The sequence below is a fragment of the Salmo salar genome, chromosome ssa26 (assembly GCF_905237065.1).
Source record: "Salmo salar chromosome ssa26, Ssal_v3.1, whole genome shotgun sequence".
NCBI lineage: Eukaryota > Metazoa > Chordata > Actinopteri > Salmoniformes > Salmonidae > Salmo > Salmo salar.
This window is the reverse complement of record NC_059467.1, coordinates 48469736-48478718: the sequence shown is the minus strand read 5'-3', so window position 1 is coordinate 48478718 and position 8983 is coordinate 48469736.

Sequence of the window (8983 nt, the reverse complement as noted above, 5' to 3'; positions counted from 1 at the left end):
CAGGATAGGATAGGATATATCAGGATAGGATAGGATATATCAGGATAAGATGTATCAGGATAGGATAGGATGTGATATATCAGGATTGGATAGGATATATCAGGATAGGATAGAATATATCAGGATAAGAACCATATTGTTGATCTGTATTTCCCCTGGGCCTCTAATGTGAAATGGTATAAAAACTCACCCCTTACACCTGTTCAGATGAGAGCTTTTCTTTTAGTTCCTGATGTGCTGCGTTGTGCTGTAGGGACCTAGTTTATTTGTGAGAGCAACTATTTTGTGTTTGGGATGTGGTTGAGTGTTTTCTGAGAAGATATGTTTCTTCATTCCTCTCTGTGTTTTAGTTGGACAATATTCCACATGATATTTGTGGGCTATACTCGGCCTTGTCTCAGGATGGTAAGTTGGTGGGTGAAGATATCTCTCTAGTGGTGTGGGGGCTGTGCTTTGGCAAAGTGGGTGGGGTTATATCCTGCCTGTTTGGCCCTGTCCGGGGGTATCATCGGATGGGGCCACAGTGTCTCCTGACCCCTCCTGTCTCAGCCTCCAGTATTTATGCTGCAGTAGTTTATGTGTCGGGGGGCTAGGGTCAGTCTGTTATATCTGGAGTATTTCTCCTGTCTTATCCGGTGTCCTGTGTGAATTTAAGTATGCTCTCTCTAATTCTCTCTTTTTCTCTTTCTTTCTCTCTCTCGGAGGACCTGAGCCCTAGGACCATGCCTCAGGACTACCTGGCATGATGAGTCCTTGCTGTCCCCAGTCCACCTGGCCGTGCTGCTGCTCCAGTTTCAACTGTTCTGCCTGCGGCTATGGAACCCTGACCTGTTCACCGGAGGTGCTACCTGTCCCAGACCTGCTGTTTTCAACTCTCTAGAGACAGCAGGAGCGGTAGAGATACTCTCAATGATCGGCTATGAAAAGCCAACTGACATTTACTCCTGAGGTGCTGACTTGTTGCACCCTCGACAACTGCTGTGATTATTATTATTTGACCATGCTGGTCATTTATGAACATTTGAACATCTTGGCTATGTTCTGTTATAATCTCCACCCGGCACAGCCAGAAGAGGACTGGCCACCCCTTATAGCCTGGTTCCTCTCTAGGTTTCTTCCTAGGTTTTGGCCTTTCTAGGAAGTTTTTCCTAGCCACTGTGCTTCTACACCTGCATTGCTTGCTGTTTGGGGTTTTAGGCTGGGTTTCTGTACAGCACTTTGAGATATCAGCTGAAGGGCTATATAAATACATTTGATTTGATTTGATATTCTGTGAAGTTATGCCACTGCAGTAAGGTTTTTTCCTTTGAATTGCAGTTTATTCCATGTGTTTGAAGAGTGGCAAATGGGTATCCAAGCCAATCCTAACGCCATTAAAGTTAATGTCTTTTCATTTTTGTATTTATATTGCAATGACTATTTCTTTGTAAATGCAATTCATTCAGAAGTTTTGTTTGTCACTCTTTTTGGTTGAAGTGTTGTGAACTTGGTCAGCTACAAGTAAACCTGAAGTCTGGACCTGCCTATGTAGGAAGTGATGGCACCTCATACCTGCCTATGTGAAGGCACTGCTGTGCTGTAGGAAGTGATGGCACCTCAGCCCTGCCTATGTGAAGGCACTGTTGTGCTGTAGGAAGTGATGGCACCTCAGCCCTGCCTATGTGAAGGCACTGCTGTGCTGTAGGAAGTGATGGCACCTCATACCTGCCTATGTGAAGGCACTGTTGTGCTGTAGGAAGTGATGGCACCTCAGCCCTGCCTATGTGAAGACACTGTTGTGCTGTGGGAAGGGATGGCACCTCAGCCCTGCCTATGTGAAGGCACTGTTGTGCTGTAGGAAGTGATGGCACCTCAGCACTGCCTATGTGAAGGCACTGTTGTGCTGTAGGAAGTGATAGCACCTCAGCACTGCCTATGTGAAGGCACTGTTGTGCTGTAGGAAGTGATAGCACCTCAGCACTGCCTATGTGAAGGCACTGTTGTGCTGTAGGAAGTGATAGCACCTCAGCCCTGCCTATGTGAAGGCACTGTTGTGCTGTAGGAAGTGATGGCACCTCAGCCCTGCCTATGTGAAGGCACTGTTGTGCTGTAGGAAGTGATAGCACCTCAGCACTGCCTATGTGAAGGCACTGTTGTGCTGTAGGAAGTGATGGCACCTCAGCCCTGCCTATGTGAAGACACTGTTGTGCTGTGGGAAGTGATAGCACCTCAGCCCTGCCTATGTGAAGACACTGTTGTGCTGTAGGAAGGGATAGCACCTCAGCCCTGCCTATGTGAAGACACTGTTGTGCTGTAGGAAGTGATAGCACCTCAGCCCTGCCTATGTGAAGGCACTGTTGTGCTGTAGGAAGTGAAAGTAGAACAAAGAACATGTTTTGTACAGTACCCATTACAAACACTCCTAATCATTTAATAAATGTTGCTTTAAAACATACATATATATATATTGCATGCTGTTTCCCTATACATGAACCTAGAACCTGTGGTTTGAATAGATGTTACACAATCAATAGCTAAATCATGTGGGGACATTATGTCTTGTAACCTATTAGCCTCAATGACTCAAGAAATGTGACTCACTTCTCTAAAAAAAAGCCTTTATTTCACTCTGACTTTGCAAATATTTAGAGAAGGCAAGTATGCCTTTTGTGCAATGAAGTCTATATACTGATAGTTACTCGTGACAGACAGCTGAGATTTTGTCATGGGTGACGAGGTTATATGCTGACCAATGTAGTCCATATATGCTGACCAATGTAGTCCATATATGCTGACCAATGAAGTTCATATTTGAAGACCAATCAAGTCTATAGTGTGTTAGACTTGTGATACTGCTGATTTACTGATGTGAATGAGTTACATGGGTTAACGGTTGCTGTACGTGACATGTTCCTGCTCTCCTATCTATTATAGGATGTTGTTTACTATTCAGAGAGAAAATGAATAGACCCTTGACAGCTGGATGGATGCTTGATTGAACTCCTAAAAGGAGTGGGTAGGTTTTTTAAGAAATGTGGTGGACATGCCACCAAGCTTATCAGAGTACAATGTGGAGCTACCACCGTATTGAGTAGGCTACTTTTTAAAAATGATTTCAGATTACATGAAGTGCTGAGAGGTTGTTACTGGACAAGAGCATCATACCATTGATCAAGGTGCTGTTCTCTCTTCTGCCAGCAGTCAGCACTATAGACCTCCTGTCTTCTGCCAGCAGTCAGCACTATAGAGCTCCTGTCTTCTGCCAGCAGTCAGCACTATAGAGCTCCTGTCTTCTGACAGCAGTCAGCACTATAGAGCTCCTGTCTTCTGACAGCAGTCAGCACTATAGAGCTCCTGTCTTCTGCCAGCAGTCAGCACTATAGAGCTCCTGTCTTCTGCCAGCAGTCAGCACTATAGAGCTCCTGTCTTCTGGCAGCAGTCAGCACTATAGAGCTCCTGTCTTCTGCCAGCAGTCGGCACTATAGACCTCCTGTCTTCTGACAGCAGTCAGCACTATAGAGCTCCTGTCTTCTGCCAGCAGTCAGCACTATAGAGCTCCTGTCTTCTGACAGCAGTCAGCACTATAGAGCTCCTGTCTTCTGCCAGCAGTCGGCACTATAGACCTCCTGTCTTCTGGCAGCAGTCAGCACTATAGAGCTCCTGTCTTCTGACAGCAGTCAGCACTATAGAGCTCCTGTCTTCTGCCAGCAGTCGGCACTATAGAGCTCCTGTCTTCTGACAGCAGTCGGCACTATAGAGCTCCTGTCTTCTGACAGCAGTCGGCACTATAGAGCTCCTGTCTTCTGACAGCAGTCGGCACTATAGAGCTCCTGTCTTCTGCCAGCAGTCAGCACTATAGAGCTCCTGTCTTCTGGCAGCAGTCAACACTATAGAGCTCCTGTCTTCTGACAGCAGTCAGCACTATAGAGCTCCTGTCTTCTGACAGCAGTCAGCACTATAGAGCTCCTGTCTTCTGACAGCAGTCGGCACTATAGAGCTCCTGTCTTCTGACAGCAGTCGGCACTATAGAGCTCCTGTCTTCTGACAGCAGTCGGCACTATAGAGCTCCTGTCTTCTGCCAGCAGTCGGCACTATAGAGCTCCTGTCTTCTGACAGCAGTCGGCACTATAGGGCTCCTGTCTTCTGACAGCAGTCGGCACTATAGGGCTCCTGTCTTCTGACAGCAGTCGGCACTATAGAGCTCCTGTCTTCTGACAGCAGTCAGCACTATAGAGCTCCTGTCTTCTGCCAGCAGTCGGCACTATAGTCTTCTGCCAGCAGTCAGCACTATAGAGCTCCTGTCTTCTGACAGCAGTCAGCACTATAGAGCTCCTGTCTTCTGACAGCAGATCAGAGACCACTGGACACAGAGCAGTGATGAGGAGCCCAGTGCAGCTGCTCTTCCTCTGAATGATGTCCCAGTACTCAGTCGGTGTGGAGTGGAGCTGCTCTTCCTCTGCATGATGTCCCAGTACTCAGTCAGTGTGGAGTGGAGCTGAGCCTGCTGCTGCTCTTATGACCACCATATTATACCTTATACTGTCCCCAGCCCACCAATCAGAGTGGATTCCTTAACTCACCTGTTCACCCAACTCACCAATTAGAACGCTTCCTTAGCTCACGTACCCACTGGCAATCAATTAGATAGATTTTATGTTGTTGTACACAAATGAACAACCAAATAAATCTTCCTTAAAAACACATTAAAAAAACGCACACTGCTCTTTCCCAAGCTGGAATACAGCTGTAAAATAAGGCCTGTATCTATAAAGTAAATTGTTGCCCTAGACACATGGACAATCTATCACAGTTCAATGGTCCAAAATAAACTTTATCCAAAATGTGGTCCAAAATAAATTGTATCCAAAATGTTGATGGATATCTCTCCACAGTGGATCTGTGCAGGGCTCAGTGCTGCTGTGTTGATGTTGAAGATACTGTCTGTAATTAAAGGAAGACGTCCAAGATTAAAAACCAAAAACTACATTTTAAGTGAGAATAGGTATTGGTCTGAAGCCGAAAAAGAAAGGAAATTCACATGAGCACCACAATGCCTATTCCACCCATGCTCTACTAAGGTTTTCCAGCACACAGCTTTGACCTACTACAGTAGCTATGTTGGTATTGTACTTCAAACTATGTGCAGGCAGGTTGCTTAGGATTCAAACCTCCTCAAACAGCCTAATTAATGGAAACCTTGGTAGAGCATGGGTGGAGTAGGCATTTTGTCCTCATGTGAATTTCCTTTATTTTTCGGCTTCAGACCAATGCCTATTGTAACTTAAAATGTAGTTTTTAGTTTTTAATATCCATGTTTTTTACACCGGAAGGTGATTATCCAACATTATAGTACCGCATTATAATACAGCTTAACACAGCAGTAAACGTTAAGTAAAAGTACACAATAATGACAATGGTAACAGACATAATGTCACTCCCTGATCTGTTTCACCTGTCCTTGTGCTTGTCTCCACCCCCTTCCAGGTGTCGCCTATCTTCCCCATTATCCCCTGGGAACTTATACCTGTGTTCTCTGTTTGTCTGTTGACAGTTGGTCTTGTTTATCAAGTCAACCAGCGTTTTGTCTCTGCTCCTGCTTTTCCCCAGTCTCTCTTTTTCTCGCTCTCCAGGTTTTGACCCTTGCCTGTCCTGACTCTGAGCCCGCCTGTCTGAGCACACAGCCTGACCCTGCCTGCCGTCCTGTACCTTCGCCCCTACTCTGGATTACCAACGTTTGCCTGACCTTGACCCTGAGCCTGCCTGCCGTCCTCTACCTTTGCCCCACCACTCTGGATTATCAACCCCTGCCTGCCTTGACCTGTCGTTTGCCTGCCCCTGTTGCTATAATAAACATTGTTACTTCAACACAATCTGCATTTGGGTCTTACCTTCAAACCTGATACATAATGTAGTTGTCAGTATTTATTTAATATTAACCTCTATGGGCTAGGTGGGACGCCCCACCTACTCAACAGCCAGTGTAATCCCGTGGCGCGTTATTCAAATTCCTCAAAAAACTTCAATTTTTCAAACATATGACTATTTTACACCATTTTAAAGATAAGACTCTCGTTAATCTAACCACACTGTCTGATTTCAAAAAGGCTTTACAACGAAAGCAAAACATTAGATTATGTCAGCAGAGTACCCAGCCAGAAATAATCAGACACCCATTTTTCAAGCTAGCATATAATGTCACATAAACCCAAACCACAGCTAAATGTAGCACTAACCTTTGATGATCTTCATCAGATGACAACCCTAGGACATTATGTTATACAATACATGCATGTTTTGTTCAATCAAGTTCATATTTATATCAAAAACCAGCTTTTTACATTAGCATGTGACTAGCATGTGACTAGCATTCCCACCGAACACTGCCGGTGAATTTACTAAATTACTCACGATAAACGTTCACAAAAAGCATAACAATTATTTTAAGAATTATAGATACAGAACTCCTCTATGCACTCGATATGTCCGATTTTAAAATAGCTTTTCGGTGAAAGCTCATTTTGCAATATTCTCAGTAGATAGCCCGGCATCACAGGGCTAGCTATTTAGACACCCAGCAAGTTTAGCACTCATCAAAGTCAGATTTACTATAAGAAAAATGTTATTACCTTTGCTGTCTTCGTCAGAATGCACTCCCAGGACTTCTACTTCAATAACAAATGTTGGTTTGGTTCAAAATAATCCATAGTTATATCCAAACAGCGGCGTTTTGTTTGTGCGTTCAAGACACTATCCGAAAGGGTAAATAAGGGTGACGAGCATGGCGCAATTCGTGACAAAAAAATTCTAAATATGCCATTACCATACCTCGAAGCATGTCAACCGCTGTTTAAAATCAGTTTTTATGCCATTTTTCTCATAAAAAAGCGATAATATTCCGACCGGGAATCTGCGTTTAGGTAAACAGACGAAAGAAAATAAAGCATTCGGTCGACTCGGGCATGCGCCTAAGCCCATAGTACTCTGATCGGCCACTTGCCAAAAGCGATAATGTGTTTCAGCCAGAGCCTGCCTCGATATCGTTCAGCTTTTTCCCGGAATCTGAGAGCCTATGGGAGCCGTAGGAAGTGTCACGTTATTGCAAAGATCCTCAGTCTTCAATAAAAAGAGCCAAGATGAAACACAATTTGTCAGACAGGCCACTTCCTGCATGGAATCTTCTCAGGTTTTGGCCTGCCATATGAGTTCTGTTATACGCACAGACACCATTCAAACAGTTTTAGAAACTTTAGGGTGTTTTCTATCCAAAGCCAATAATTATATGCATATTCTAGTTACTGGGCAGGAGTAGTAACCAGATTAAATCGGGTATGTTTTTTATCCGGCTGTGTCAATACTGCCCCCTAGCCCTAACAGGTTAACAGCTGATTTTCCATAGAGAAGCGAGAAACCAATTTAAGCCAATATGTAATAAACTGGAAAAATGGTTCCTTATCTATGTTAAGAGCACATCTTTTGGCTCAAATCCCGTTAATGGGATCGATTTGACAACAGCCAGTGAAATTGCAGGGCGCCAAATTCAAACAACAGAAATCTCATAATTAAAATTCCTCAAAAATACAAGTATTATACACCATTTTAAAGATAAACTTCTTGTTAATCCAACCACAGTGTCCGATTTCAAAAAGGCTGTACAGCGAAAGCATACCTTGCGATTATGTTAGGTCAGCGCCTAGTCACAAAAAAACACAGCCATTTTCCAGCCAAAGAGAGGAGTCACAAAAAGCAGAAATAGAGATAGAATTAATCACTAACCTTTGATGATCTTCATCAGATGGCACTCATAGGACTTCATGTTACACAATACATGTATGTTTTGTTTGATAAAGTTCATATTTATATCCAAAAATCTCAGTTTACATTGGCACGTTATGTTCAGTAATGTTTTGCCTCTAAAAAACATCCGGTGAATTTGCAGAGAGCCACATCAATTTCCAGAAACACTCATCATAAACTTTTCTATAAGATACAAGTGTTATACATAGGATTAGAGATAAACTTCTCCTTAATGCAACCGCTGTGTCAGATTTCAAAAAAGCTTTACGGTGAAAGCACACCATGCGATAATCTGAGTGCAGCGCTCAGCCACCAAAACAAGCCATACAGATACCCGCCATGTTGTGGTGTCAACAAAAGTCAGAAATAGCGTTATAAATATTCACTTACCTTTGATGATCTTCATCGGAATGCACTCCCAGGAATACCAGTTCCACAATAAATGTTTGTTTTGTTCGATAAAGTCCATATTTATATCCAAATACCTCCTTTTTGTTCACTAATCCAAATGCACAAGGCGCGAGCACAAAGTCCAGACAAAAAGTCAAAAAAGTTCCATTGAAGTTTGTAGAAAAATGTCAAATGATGTACAGTGGGGGAAAAAAGTATTTGAGATCAAGAGCAATTTTTATAACTCCTGAAACAAACACTTAAACAAATGACAAACTGCTGAGAAACACCTGCAAAATACAACATCAATAGACAAGTACAAAACTCTTAAGAAAAATGATTGACATATTTACACATCTGAAATTGGATAGGTGCTCTAAACCCTACAAACTTCTGCTACACATGTCCTAAGTAATGCTGTACACAACTTTCCAACTCCAGTAAAACAGCACACATGTCCTCATTTATAAATGGCTGTATAAATATGAAAACAAGTGGGAGAACTCACAGATTTGGAAACAGAACATACATTTTAAGTGTTGATGGTGTACAATGTACCGTGTTTACTGCGTGCATTTGAATTGGCATAAGTCATTTGTCAGTTCCACATGAGCCAGTTTGCATTTCTCAGTGATTGACGCATTCCCACAATCCGTCACTCTGCCATAAAGCACTGTGGCACTAGGCAGTACCGTAGTGAGGGCGTGTATCTCACGGATGAGGGCAACGACGTCTTCCTTTAGAGTCTGAGAGCTGGTCTCTCCTCCGTTCTAGCAAGACACATGCAGTAGTTCACACCACCACGCTCGCTGCCACTTGC